The sequence below is a fragment of the Saimiri boliviensis genome, chromosome 13, assembly GCF_048565385.1.
Source record: "Saimiri boliviensis isolate mSaiBol1 chromosome 13, mSaiBol1.pri, whole genome shotgun sequence".
NCBI lineage: Eukaryota > Metazoa > Chordata > Mammalia > Primates > Cebidae > Saimiri > Saimiri boliviensis.
Window position 1 is genome coordinate 93,419,473 of NC_133461.1, and position 15,251 is coordinate 93,434,723.

A 15,251-nucleotide genomic window follows, 5' to 3' on the forward strand; every position below is an offset into this window, starting at 1 on the left:
AATGAAAGTGAGAGCTCACAGCTACAGAGAGGCTTCCATGTATAAACCAGAAACCATTAGTGACACAGAGGAGGTGAGGGAACCTTTTTTTTTTTTCAAAGCAAGTGATGACTCCTGGCAGCCTTCAATATCTGGTACAAAAGACAAGAAAAAACAAAAATATTTAGGAAGACAGTAGTGTAGTGTCAGCCTTTTTTGTTTTGTTTTTTCTTTCTTTTCTTTCTAGTTAAAGTAAAATTACTACACATAACTCATAAAAGGTAGTGGAAAAGTCTTGTGAGGGATAATTGACCAATGTTCTTCCTTGATAACATTTAAAAGCTTGCTAGAGGGGAGAAAGATATTATAATTAACTGCAAGCCACCTGAGGATATGAAAACCCAGGAGCATAAAATATTGCATAGGTTTTAAGCATGTCACAACTTGCCCATTCCAGTGTCCTCCTATGTCTTACATTCAGAAGTAAGAAAGGTGTTTGTTGCCACTCTTGTATTCTCAGGTGGTGAAGGAGGCAGTGTGGTGCAGCAGAGACGGATGTGAGCCGGGGTCTTGCTTCCAGTCTGCTGAATGAGCTGGGATAAGACACTTACATTTTTGAGGTCTGGGTTTTCTCATCAGTCAGACTAACTGATCCAAAAATTCCTTTTTCTCTGGTTTAAATTTCTTATTCTGAGGTTGGCCTTATCAGCTATGAATTCTGAGAAAGCCATACCTGTTTTCTTCTCTGCCTCCACCAGTGCAAGAAGGATCAGGGTATAAAACACAGATAAAATCCTGTGTTCCCCCAGATGCCTGAACAGACCCCTTCTTGGCCAAGGGAATGTCAGAGAAACCCCCAAAATGGAATTCCTAGCCATGATGGGAAGGGAGGTCAGATATGCCTTGTCATACCCCCTCCTCTCTGGAGTTGAGGCATGAATGACCAGCATTAAAGTTAAAATAAGATCATAACGTCACTGGAAAGGACTCCCAATCCTGTACCCAAGAGAGGGTTTTTGGATCCCGCACAAGAAAGAATTTGAGGTGAATCCACACAGTAAAGTGAAAGCAAGATTATTATGAAAGTAAAGGAACAAAAGAATGGTTACTCCACAGAGCAGCCCTCAGGGCTACTGGTCGTCCATTTTTATGGTTATTTCTTGATGATATGCTAAACAAGGGGTGGATTATTCATGCCTCCCCTTCTAGACCGTATAGGGTAATTTCCCAGTGTTGCCATGGCATTTGTAAACTGTCATGGTGCTGGTGGGAGTGTAGCAGTAGGGATGACCAGAGGTGACTCTCATCACCATCTTGGTTTTTGTGGGTTTTGGCCAGCTTCTTTCCTGCATCCTGTTTTATCAGCAAGGTCTTTATGACCGGTATCATGTGCTGACCTTCTATCTTATCCAGTGACTTATAATGCCTTAACTTTCTGGGAATGCAACCCAGTAGGTTTCAGCCTCATTTTACCCAGCTCCTATTCAAGATGGAGTTGCTCTGGTTTAAATGCCTCTAACAATAAGACTGACAAAACAGACTGTGCATGGCAATAAGATACCAAATTAAAAACAAGAACTAAGGCCATGCAAAGCCAAAGTCAAGTTACACCCTACTGGCCATAACATTTTGTTACATGGGTTTTTATTAACCTGATATACTATGGCTTACTTTCCAAACTGACTCTATTATAACATCACACGACAGATAGCAAACTCTGAAGGAAATCAAAATATTTTATGCCAAAATATATTTCTTTGACATATTTTGAAATGACACTGCAAAGTTGTCTTCTACGGGGGAAATTTACATCTATAGAGAACGCCATTAATGCAACCAGGCCTTTCCTTTCTAGATCTTTCCATGATCTAGGATCTAGGAGAGATTAGCTTAGAAACTGACACCTTTAAAAGTTTGAAAAGAGATGTTTACAGTCTATACACTCTGATGACTACCACCTAAGAGGCTTGCAAAGCAAAGGCCTTGGCCCCCACAACCACCTTATCTTAACCCAATCATTCCTTTCTACTAATTTCAAGTCTTTAGACAACTTTCTCAACAGGTTGTCAATCAAGAATCCCTAAAATCCACTGACGGCTTTTAAGCCTTCAGTTTGAGATGTCCTGCTGCTTCAGGCTGAATCAATGTATCGCTTCTATGTACTGATGTATGTCTTGGCCTGGAACTCCTGTCTCCCAAATGTATAGAAGTAATATGTAACCCTACCAGTTCAGGACCACTTACAAAAGGATTCTTGGTTTTGTGTTTTCCCTGGGCTGAAGTCACGCATTGGCTTAGAATAAACCTCTTTAAAATATTTTTACAGAGTTTGATTTTTCCACTAATGAGGGGAACTGGACACCATGAATCTAAATTCTATAATTTATTTATTTATTTATTTATTTATTTATTTATTTATTTTTTTGAGGCAGAGTTTCACTCTTGTTGCCCAGCCTGGAGGGCAATGGCATGATCTTGGCTCACCGCAACCTCCACCTCCTGGTTCAAGCGATTCTCCAGAGTAGCTGGGATTATACGCATGTGCCACCATGCCTGTGTAATTTTGTATTTTTATTAGAGACAGGGTTTCTCCATGTTGGTCAGGCTGGTTTCAAATTTCCAACCTCAGGTGATCCACCTGCCTCGGCCTCCCAAAGTGCTGGGAGTACAGGCATGAGCCACCACACCCGGCCCTAAATTCTTTCTAGTTCTATGTTTCAGTGATTTCTTGTTCTTTCACCAAAGAGATAATTGAAACAAATATGAGTTTGAATGAATAAGGCCACATAAATTAGAAGGATAACGTTTGCTACCTGAGATCATCAACACTGGAAAACTAAGCATAAAGTATATTCAAAAGGGAATTCTTCATCAGCAAAACAAATCAAGGTACAATATCACCCCTTTCTCTAAATTATTTTGTCAGATGTTATTTTCAAAACAGAGAAAGGCAAATAGAACAATGATACCTCTCACCCAGTGTGGCCAAGTGTAGAGAAAACTGGTTAATGAAAAGCTGATACTCCCAAATCATTTCATGGATGAGTGTTTAATACCCAGCTCTCCAATGCAGATTTCCTAGATATGTGCCTGCAACCAACTAAGCTTAACACTAGATGTCAGCAGATATAGTTAAAAAAGAAGTGAAGCCTCCTCCAGCAGTTTGAAAATCAGGAGAAATAATTTCCATTTACAGAATAGTTTATTCCTACAAACTTGTTGGACCAATTTTTCTGTTTCCCAGCAGGAATACATCTTTTTTTTTTTTAAACTCATGTGTTATATGACCTTGGAAATCATGGCTTCTAAAAGATGTTTGAATTATGTCTTATGAAGTCATCTTGATGGTTTCCAGATGATAATAAATTTATAAAGCATTTTAGTACTGAGTTGATGGGTCCTTGAAGATGTCTGTCTCACATTTTCTTGTGAATGTTGTCTTGCTAATCTTTCTCCTTCAAATATTTGTATTTATCTGTTTACTCGTACATAGGTATTTGTGTAAACATCTAAGTAAATATATATAAACAACACAACGGTCCTGGCTGCTTGATATAGTGGGGAGAGCACTGGACGAAGAGTCAAGAGACTAGTTAGAAATATTCAACATAGTTCACATCATGTTACTCCTTCATTTGGGTTCTTGGTTTTTTAGAAATGTTAAATCAGGGAGTGAGATTATAGGACCCTTAACTAAAGTCTCTTTTAACTCTAACTAATTTCCTAATTTTATATTTCTTCTAAGAACAATTTTAAACCACTTTAGACAAAGAAGACAATACCTCAGTGCTACAGAGATCAGAAATATTTTACATGAGTTATCTAACTATCTTTTCTGATAACCTCTTGGAGAGGGAGAGAAGTTAAAACTAAATAGACAGGCGACAGCATCAGATCCTTATTAGCAGTTCTCATTTTGTTATCAGAAAGGGATCCCAATCCAGACCCCCAAAAAGGGTTCTTAGATCTTGTGCCAGAAAGGATTCAGGTGAATTCTTATGCCAGATAATGAGTGAGTCCAGAGGGTAAAGTGAAAGCAAGTTTATTAAGAAAGTCAAGGAACAGAAGAATGGTTACTCCATAGGCAGGCCAGCAGCTTACGCTGCTGGACTAAGGATACTTATTTATTGATTATATGCTAAACAGGGGGTGGATTATTCATGAGTTTTCCAGGAAAGGCATGGGCAATTCTCAGAACTGAGGGTTCCTCACTCTTTTACACCATATAGCATAACTTCCTGACTTTGCCACGGCATCTGTAAACTGTCATGGCGCTGGTGGGAGTGTCTTCTAGCATGCTAATACATTATAATTAGTGTAAAATGAGCAGTGTGGACCATCAGAGGTCACCCTCTTCGCCATCTTGGTTTTGGTGGGATTTGGCTGACTTCTTTACCACAGCCTGTTTTATCAGCAAGGTCTTTGTGACTTGTGTATCTCATACCAATCTCCTGTCTCATCCTGTGACTCAGAATGCCTTAACTGACTGGGAATGCAGCCCAGTAGGTCTCACCCTTGTTTTACCCAAATACTATTCAAAATGGAGTTGCTCTGGTCCAAACACCTCTGAACATGTTGTGACTATGACCCTTGCTTACTTGTTACCAGAACTAAACTCAACAATTAGACAAAGTACCCTCATGTAACACCTGTGGGAATATGATCACGTGATGTCTCTGGCCATGCTGTCAGTGCCATTTACCAAGGAGTCATTTGGAGAGCCAGATAATGACGAGGAACCACATGTAAAGGTTCTTCAATACGGTAACCAGCAGCTTAGCAGCTAAGCCTCAAATTGCATTTTAAACTATTTTTTTCTCTCTCTTTTTTCCTCTTCCACTTCCCTGTCTCAAGATACAACTTCGAGACAAAATGAATGTATGTTACTGCTCATCCTAAAGCACAGCCTTGGAATGGGCTGTGAACCTGCACGCCCTTTCCTTTCCCAGTCTATACTCTCATGCCTTAGGCACATTTATCCACATACGTGCTTGTTAAACATATAAACATATACCACTCTCTCTCTCTCTCTTTTTTTTTTTGAGATGGAGTCTCGCTCTGTTGCCCAGGCTGGAGTGCATTGGCATGATCCTGGCTCACTGCAACCTCCATCTCCTAGGTTCAGGTGATTCTCCTGCCTGTGTCCTGAGCAGCTGGGATTACAGGCATGTGACACCACACCCAGCTAATTTTTGATATTTTTAGTAGAGATGGGGTTTCATCACGTTGACTATGCTGGTCTCTAACTCTTGATCTTAAGTGGTCTACCCACTTTGGCCTTTCAAAGTGCTGGGATTACAGGTGTGAGCCACCTCACCTGGCCCATGCTCTCTTATCTGCTCATATATTTCCTTAGACGCTCAGCAGTTGGATTCTGATAGAGACCAGGTACATCTGGAATTCTTCTTCAACAAAAGATTACTTCGAGGATGGAGCCTACACCTGGCTGAAGAGTGACTAATTTATAACCTGGCAGGATCCACGATGGTGCCAGCCCCTTCACCAATTGGGACGATAAGAGGACCACAGAGCAAGTCACGCCACCTGGCACCTCCTACCCACTTTGCTTCTTCTGCATTCCGAACCCTTTCTTTAAAAACTCACGTTCCCATGTTCTCTCCACAGATGAAAAGGTGGCACTTTTTTTCTGCTTTTCCCTGCTACCACGAATAATAAAATCGTCCTTCCTCTTACCACAATTCGTTATTATTTGTAACTTCTTTCTGCAAGCAGTGGGCAGCCAGATGCTTCTGCCAGTTACAATATGACCTCCACAAAAAAGAGTAACAGTTTAAAGTAATAGTCCCTTATCTCATCGGAGGGCAAACAAAACACTTGAGAGTAACAAATGCTATTTCTGGTAAAAGTACCTAACAGCAGGTTGTTTGAATTTTTGGCAAGAAAAAAAGAGAAGAGCACTGAGATAAACAGCACTTTAATTCTTTTGTTTAGCCATCAGGAAGTAATTACTCTTCAGTTTTCCAGACACTTGCTAGAAAAATTTATCGTAGTGTTTAAATTATCCACAGAAACAGACCCAAGGGGAACCCAGACCATATAAATGAACACGGATGGACCGGTCCAAAAGGCATAAAAAAAGCCTCCATGCTCACTCACTGCACGGACATCATTCTATCACCATCATATTGCTCTCTTACTCAAAATGTGAATACCCCCAGAAGGGATCACAGGGAAACTGATATCTATTAGTCCCTTATGCATTTTTTTTGTGGCGTCATTTTCTCTGTAGCATCTAGCAGACTGAAGACCTTGAAAAATGGAAACTGTGAGCAATGTCAGAGTATATGGGATCAATTGTGGGCTGTAGCCTCATAGACAGAAATCTCTTCTGCAATATTCCTAGTTACTTCAGACCATCTGGGTTTGCAGACCCTCTAAAATTCCCAACAACTTCCCATAGAGATCATGTTTGCCAATGTACCTCTTAAGACATGTTTCCAAGAACTAAGTGAGTCAGTTGCTTGTCTGAATGGCTAGGATGCCAGGCTGCTGTGTGTAGGTATCAGGTCGCTGAAAGAGGAAGATGAGCTGAGAGGTGGATTTTACCTTGGGCTTAGTTTTTCTGCACTTGCCAGGCTTCTTAGCTGCAACCACCTATATTAACTCTGCTTATCTAAACAGAGAAATAATTTATTATAAGGAGATCCAAAAATGTTAAAATTGATAAGGAGGTTTGGCAACAAGGCAACCATACAAAGAGACAAGATTTACTAAAGATCATACCACAGAAAGAGCGTGCTCAGGTCACTGGACATCCACAACCACTGCTGCTGGACTGTGCCCCTCCCCAGACTCACGGCCACATTGTAGGACCCTAGACCCACCACAGTCACCACAAGAAGACACCCATATTCTGTGCGTTACTCTTCAGGATTCAAAGTCCCTAATGTAGCATCAGATGGGCTGAGTCTAGGTCTCATGTCCACCTTCCTAGCTCTCACATGATCATCAAGACAGAGTATCTGCCTGGCCTTCAGGTTCTAATGCAGAATGTTGGACCAGCTTCTACTTTTTGAAATTCATTCCAGATAGGAAAGACTGGATGCTGAGAAGTCCAAAGCAATTGTCCAATGTTTTAGCTACAATTGAACGAAGAGATTGGAGATGAAAATATGTGTAAGATAAGTCATTCTTTTGTTCTGTCTCTAATTTCATCACATTTTGTTCTGTCTAATTTCAAAGTGCTGGGATTACAGGTGTGAGCCATTAAACATAGTTCCGTATTATCTCTATCCACTACAAATGAAGAGCGCAAATTTAAAAAAAAAATTCTCTAAAAAGAAAGACTTTGAATTACCTAGGGAAGAGTTGTTGGAATTTAATAGGATTTTACCTTTATGCTTACTTGTCTCCTAAAGTTTAGGATCAATACTCTAACAGCCTTATCCAAGGTTTCTTTATTCTTTTCACTTTGAAGAAACCAATTTTAACTAAGCCCACAGATTGTGAAGAGGAAAGGTGAGAAGCCAGAGGCAGCTTGTCATTCTGGGCTTAAATAAGGAAGAAACTTGAACCCAATCACCTTGAATCTGAATGATGAACAAACGACTAATTTTCTGGGTCGATTGAAACTCAAAGCTGAATACTCCCACTATCTAATCTGGAATTTTGCCTTCATGTATGCATACTGGGAATTCTGACAGGAGTAAGTGACAGCCTTGATCCCTGTCTCTGTGTTTCAGTGACCTTTTGGAGGAGGCATACTCAACTGTGCTTGAGTTTGCAACCCTGTGCAGCTTGAAGAGAGCTAAGGGTAATGTGGGAATTAAGAACATAAAAAGAAAAAAAAAATGACTTCACCTCAACAGACATGTTCTCTAATTATGGTAGAGTAATAAATTTTGAAATGCATCCCATTTCTTCCCCTTTTGAGTCCCTTAGAGATTCTCTACCCCATCAATTCCCAGCAATCTTTAAACCATTGAAACTAGAACATGAGATTGAGGCTTTTACCCCTGGAAAATGGCAAGAAAAAAGATTTTCTAAGAAGGGGGAAACTGTAATGATAAAATAGAATCACCTAAATGTATTTGGTTGAGAGGGGATTTTAGAACAACAAAAATGGTGCTCCATTTCTCTGGAATGTGTTATTATGACACAACATGGTACTAGATAAGCCAGAGGTGGCTGATGGAGGTCCCCATTTGTGTGGACATTAGGGTGGCATCTTAAGTCTCAAGTGGAGTCAGATAAACAGTTGAGAGTTAAACTAATTGTGAGATGGAACCAGAAGTGCTGAAAAATGTAGTCAACTGGGAGATATACCTGGGTTAGAATGTCAAGGCTGCAAGGTATAGGAACCTCAGAACTGGGGATAACAGCAAAGCACGTGGTCATCATTAGCAGACACCGGCATTATGCCTAAAAGATCAGGAAGGACCACTCATATATATTTTTTCTTATTTTCTTAAAGACGAGGTTTCACCATGTTAGTCAGGCTGGTCTTGAACTCCTGACCTCAGGTGATCTGCCTGCCTTGGCCTCCAAACCACTCATATTTTAAGAGATGCTAGCACAGGATTCCAAAGACCAGTGGCTGCTGAATTAAAGAGTCTGTGCTAAAAGATCAAACAAAGTCAGACATTAGAGCAGTATATACAGACCAGGGGTCAACAGCAGTATATATACAGACCAGACACCCTCCCTGATAACCTATGATGTTAAATGTAAGTTTTCTGCTGCTTCCAAATGCTATCTTATGGAAAAAGAGGAAAAGAGAAAGAGAAAGATAGACCAAATAAAGAGTTAATACTTCAAATGGATGGATTGAGTTAATCTGTTGAGAATCTGGCTAAATATTGACAAAATTATACAAATTTTAAGGCAAATATGAATATAACAACTTGAAGGAGAAAAATCAGTGCCACTGGAAATAGCAGTTGCAGAAAAAATTGAGTTCAGAAATAGGCAGCTTTTTAGAAAGGTATTTCTCTGTGCCTCAGTTGAAGTATATAAATTTTACCAACTACAAATGAAGCACAGCTTGGAATAGTTGGCAACCAGAAAACACACGTGACTTTCTGTAATTTTCTTAACTTTATGTTGGCACCACTTGGAGGCACCAAGAATAATTTCTCTTTCCCCACCTTAATCCCTCAGAATTCTGGCCCCTGGTCTTCACTTTGGGACTTTCTCCCACAGAGATCATATTATGGCGCAAGACACATAAAACTAGCCATTTAAAGTGCACAATTTGTTTTGCTATAGATCAAGGGACCATGGAATTAAAAAACAGAACTATAAGGCTGGAAGGTCCCTGAGGGATCAATTAGTTTGTCTTTGCCATCTTACACAGAAGGTGAGACTCAAAGAGGCAATACCACTTGGCCCAGGTCTCACAGGTAGATATTGACAAAACTTGACATAAAACCATGTCTAATAGTGAAAAAACTTGTAAATGGTTGCACCAAAGTGTGGTTGCTTCTATAGTAAAAAGGTATACAAAGACTCTGGTAGTAAGAAAAGAAAGCAACTTTATCATGAGAATCATAGAAACAACATACAAACTGGATCTTAAGTGAGAAGACTTATAAGACTTGTAAAAGGGAATGGAGAAAAGATATTTTTAGCAGAAGAAAGATGCACAAAGGTGTGTGGTGAACGTATGAGCATGACATATAGATGTGTGAGGAGTGATAGAATTTGAGATAGAAAGGTATCTAATGACGACTAATCTCACGTTCCTTCTCCAGCTCAAAGGCTCTTCTATAGACCTTTATTTCTTCCTATACTGTCCAGGAACATGGTTCTCTTATGTTCCTTGTCCAATGAACATGTTTTTAGACTGGGTTCTCATCTACTCAGGCTGTCTGTGAATAAGGATATCGATCTCCCTTCTTGTGGCACACATTTCAGCTTTGTGAGAATACCAGAACCCAGTGCAGAAGTTGCAGCAACCTAAAAGAGCACAGAACCAAGAGTGGCCACATTGAAATAGGTGGGAAAGAGCAGTTTCACTTTGCCCACATTCTCCCTCCTTCAGATTGGCATAGCTCACCACTGTGAGAGATCCACTTGGCCCACAATTTCTTCCAAGGAGAAAGGAGACAAAGGGTTACATTCAACATCCCCATCTTATAGGGCACTGTCCAAGAAAACTGCTCCTGTCTTGACTCATTCAAAGGACTGAAGGATTCAGCATAGTTGGAATACCTATGCATAGCTAATAACAGACTTGGGATGGGTAGCTGTCAGCATTTGGCATGGCCTCCAACAGCAGTGTGGGCTCCAGCAGCCATATGGCCTCCAACAAACCTACACACCTAAGAGCAGCCGTCATGGCCCCAGCCCATAACTCACAGTCCTTGGTGGGTCTCCCTGAAACTGATGAGATTTTCAGAAGCCTGCAAACTCCCATAGTCATGCAGCCTTTGATATCCAGCATGGGTTGCAGCTGCCAGCACTTATTGCACTAATTGCAGTTGTTGGTGCTGGTCACAGGTCCCAGCACAGATTGCACCTGCCAGTGTCATCCCTCCTGGCTGGCACAACCGCCAGCAACAAGCATGGCCCCTAGCAGTGGCAAGGATATTAGTGATGTCACAGTTCTTAGCAGATGCTATGCATTTCTGTAGATGGCACAGATGTGCAGATAACATGTGTCTCAGCAGCTAGCTTATTTCTGAAGGATTGGGAGAAGTCACACAATCCTGAGATCACCGCTGAAGGAGGAATAGAGAGGAGTGGAACTTGCACTCAACATCCTGGCATCTCAGTGCACTTCCCTAGGAAAAAGGAGAGGATGAGTTTCAGTACCAGGCATGGCTTAATGCAATTGGGGAAACGCACACAATCCTGAATTTTCTTTTCAGAAGAGCGAAAGGGAAATTGAGCTTGTACCTCATGCCCCAGCATATCAATGCATTGTATTAGAGAAAAGGATAAGGCAGCATTTAGCACCCAGCAAAACTCTGCAGGATTGGGAGAAGCAGCACAATCCTGAGACTTCTCTCCAAGGCAAAAGAGATAGTAGCAGAATGTGCACATCCATAAAAAAGTTTTGGGAGATTCATAAAATATCTAGCCAGGCTGATTGTTAAAGGTCTTTCACTGCTAAATCCAATCTGTAAATACTAGAAAAAGCGGCTGCTTATTTAAATGTACAGACACCAATGCAAAGCTACATGGAACATGAAGTATCAGAGAAATATGACACAAGCAAAGAAACAAAATAAATCTTCTGTAACCAATCTTACAGACATAAAGATCTATAAGTTACATGATAAACAATTTAAAATAATCATCTTAAGAAGCTCAGTGAGCTATAAGAGGACATAGATAACTAAACAAAATCAGAGAAAAGCGACACATGAACAATATGAGAAAATGAACAAAGAGATAAAAAGGCAAATAATAACCAAACAGAAATTCTAGAGCTGAAGAATATAATAACTAAACTGAAAATTTAATGAAGAGCTTCAACATCAGAACTCATCAAGCATAAGAAAGAAATGAATGAACTTGAAGATGGGTCATTTGAAATCATCTAATCAGAAGAACAAAAAGAAAACAGTAAAGAAAGCCTAAGAGACTTGTGAAATACTGCCAAGCAAACCAGTATATATATTATGGGAACCTAAGGAGGAAAAAGAGAGAGGTGGCCAGGCGCAGTGGCTGATGCCTGTAATCCCAGCACCTTGGGATGCTAAGGCAGGCTAATCACAAGGTCAAGAGACTGAGACCATCCTGGTCAACATGGTGAAACCCCATCTCTACTAAAAATACAAAAAATTAGCTGAGTGTGGTGGCACATGCCTGTAGTCCCAGCTACTCAGGAGGCTGAGGCAGGAGAATTGCTTGAACCCAGGAGGCAGAGGTTGCAGTGAGCCCAGAATGTACCACTGCAGTCCAACCTGGCAACACAGCGAGACTCTGTCAGAGAGACAGAGAGAGAGAGAGAGAGAGAGAGAGAGAGAGAGCGCAAGCACAAAGCTTATTTTAAAAAATAATTACAAGAAAATTTCAAAATTTAAGGATGGAAATGGATATCCAGATTCATAAAACTTAAAGGACACCAAATAGAACCCAAATAGACACCAAATAGAACCCAAAGAAGTCTGTTTTAAGGCATGTTATGATTGAATTGTCACAATACAGTTTGATAGAAGAAGTAAGTTCTAGTGTTTGATAGCACAGTAAGGTGACTATAGTTAAGAATAATTTATTGTATATTTCAAAATAGCTAGGAGAGAAGATGTGGAATATTTCAAGCACAAAGGAATGATAAGTATTTGAGGTTATAGATATCCCAATAACCCTTATGTGATAATTAAACATTGCATACATATCAGATGTACCCTATAAATGTCTATAATTGTATCAATAAAATTAATTAATCTTTAAAAGTCAACGACAGAAAATTTTGAAAGCAGTAAGGGAAAGCACACTTTATATGAAATGACCCATCACATAAAAGGGACCTCTAGTTGCAATGAGCTGAGATTGTGCTACTGCACTCCAGCTTGAGCAACAGAACAAGACTTCATCTCAAAATAAAGAAAAAGAGAAAGAAAGAAAGAAAGAAAAAAAGGAAGGAAGGAAGAAAGAAAGAAAGAAAGAAAAGGGATCTCTAATAAGACTATCAGTGGATATCTCAGCAGAAACCTTGCAGGCCAGAAGTGAGAAGGATGATCTATTCAGAGGGATGAGGGGGAAAAATGCCAACCGAGAATTCTATACCCAGCAAACTGTCTTTTTAAAATGAAGGAGGAAATAAAGATGCTCCCAGATAATGCTGGGTGTGGTGGCTCATGCTTGTAATCCCAGTACTTGGGAGGCTGAGGCTGGTGGATCACTCAAGCTCAAGAGTTTGAGACCAGTCTCAGCAACATGATGAAACCTCACCTCTTCAAAAATTAACTAGGCATTGTGATGTACACCTTTAGTCCCAGCTACTTTTGAGATTTAAGTGGATAGTTTGAGCCCAGTAGGTTGAGGCTGCAGTAAGCCGAAATCATGCCACTGCACTCTGACCTGGGTGACAGAAGAAATCTTGTCTAAAAATAAAATAAAATAAAGATGTTCCCAGGTAAATAAAACCCGAGGGAATTCATCACCATCCCATCTGCCTCAAAAGAAATGCTACAGAGAGATTCTTATGTTGAAACAAAAGAATGCTAAATGACAACATAAAAGTATATGATAGTTGAAACAAAAGGATGCTAAATGATAAAAGAATATGAAAGCATAAACTCACTTTACAAAGGTAAATGTAAAAACAAATACTTGACATTGCATTACTGTACTGGTACTGTTAAAATCATTCTTTCTTGTTTTTTTGAGACAGGGTCTCACTCTGTCATCCAGGCTGCAGTGTAGTGGTGTGACTACAGTTCATTTCAGCCTTGACTTCCTGGGCTTGGGCCATTCTCTCACCTCAGTCTCCCAAGTAGCTGGTACTACAGGTGTGTGCCAATATGCCTAGCTAATGTTTGTATTCTTTGTAGAGACAAAATTTTGCCATGTTTTCCAGGCTGGTCTCAAATTCCTGGGCTCAAGTGATTCACCAGCATCAGCCTCCCCAAGTGCTGAGATTACAGGTGTGAGCCACAGTGCCTGGCCAAAATCATTGTTAATTTTATTTTAAACTATGGAAAATGGTATGAAGCTTCCTAAAAAAATGCAATTACTATATGATCCAGCAATCCTACTCTGGGGATATATTCCAAAAAATTGAAATCTGGTTCTCAAATAGATGTATGCACTCCTATGTTTATTGCAGCATTATACACAATAGCCATTGTGATAGTTAATACTGACTGTCAACTTGATTGGATTGAAGGATGCGAAGTACTGATCCTGAGCATATCTGTGACGGTGTTGCTAAAGGAGATTAATATTTGAGTCAATGGCCTGGGAAAGACAGACCCACCCCTTAATCTGGGTGGGTACCATCTAATCAGCTGCCAGCAAAAAAAGCAGGCAGAAAAATGTGAAAAGTCTAGATTGGCTTAGCCTCCCAGCTTACATCTTTCTCCTGTGCTGAATGCTTCCTGCCCTCAAACATCAGACTCCAAGTTCTTTAGCTTTGGGGCCTGGACTGGCTTCCCTGCTTCCCTGCTTCTCAGCTTGCAGACAGCCTATTGTGGAACCTTGTGATCATGTGAGTTAATACTACTTAATAAACTCATATATATATATATACATATATGTGTATATATATATATCTTATTAGTTTGGTCCCTCTAAAGAACCCTGACTAATACAGCCATAATATGGTAACAACCTAAATAACCATCAATAAATGGATGGATAAGAGATTGTGGTGTATGCACACAATGGACTGGTATCTGAAATAAGGATAGTCTATCATTTGCAAAAACACAGATAAACAGAGGTGCAATAAGTCAGTTACAGAAGGACAACACTGCACAATTTTACTTATATGAGGTATCTGAAATAGTCAAACTTATAGAAGCAGAAAATAAGTTGTACCAGGAAAACCAGATATCCACATGCAGAAGAATAAAACTAGACCTGCATCTTTCACCATATATAAAAATCAATTCAAAATTGAGTAAAGACTTAAATGTAAGTCCTGAAGCTGTAAAACTATAAGGCAAAAACATAGGAAAAAGCATCAGGACATTGATCTACCTAATGATTTTATAACTAAGATTTCAAAAGCACAGCCAATAAAATAAAACATAAAAAAGGATGATACAAAACTAAAAAGCTTCTCCATAGCAAAGGAAACAATCAGAGTGAAGAGAAAATCTGTAGAATGGGAGAAAATATTTGTAAGCTATTCATGTAACCAGGGGCAAATATGCAAAATATATAAGGAACTCAAACAACTTGAGAGCAACAGCCAAATGAGTTGCTTTAAAAGCGGGCAAAGGATCTGAATAGACATTTTTTAAAAAAATGCAAATAAAATTAAAAGACATACAAATCGCCAAAAATATATGAAAAAAATGTTCAACATCAAAAGTCATCAGGGAAATGCAAATCAAAACCATAAGATATTATCTCACCCCAGTTAAAATGTCTATTCTAAAAAAGACAAAAATAACAGATGCTGGTATGGATGTGGATAAGGTGGAACACTTGTACATTCTTGATGGGAATGTAAAGTTGTACAGATCTTATGCAATACAGACAGGAGTGTCTTAAAAATCTAAGAGTAGAACAACGATATGATCCAGCAATCCCACCAGTGGAATCTATTCAAAGGAAAGAAAATCAGAATAGCAAAGGACTATCTGCACCCTCCCCACACCCCAGCTCCATGTTTACTGAAGCACTATTCA

The 15,251-nt window shown here is 39.7% G+C and overlaps 1 long non-coding RNA gene across 1 annotated transcript in view; it reads right to left on the reverse strand.

Annotated features, from left to right (window-relative positions):
* The window catches only part of LOC141580851 (uncharacterized), a 192,280-nt gene that overhangs the window by 38,574 nt on the left and 138,455 nt on the right, over positions 1-15,251 (reverse strand). The window lies entirely within an intron of this gene.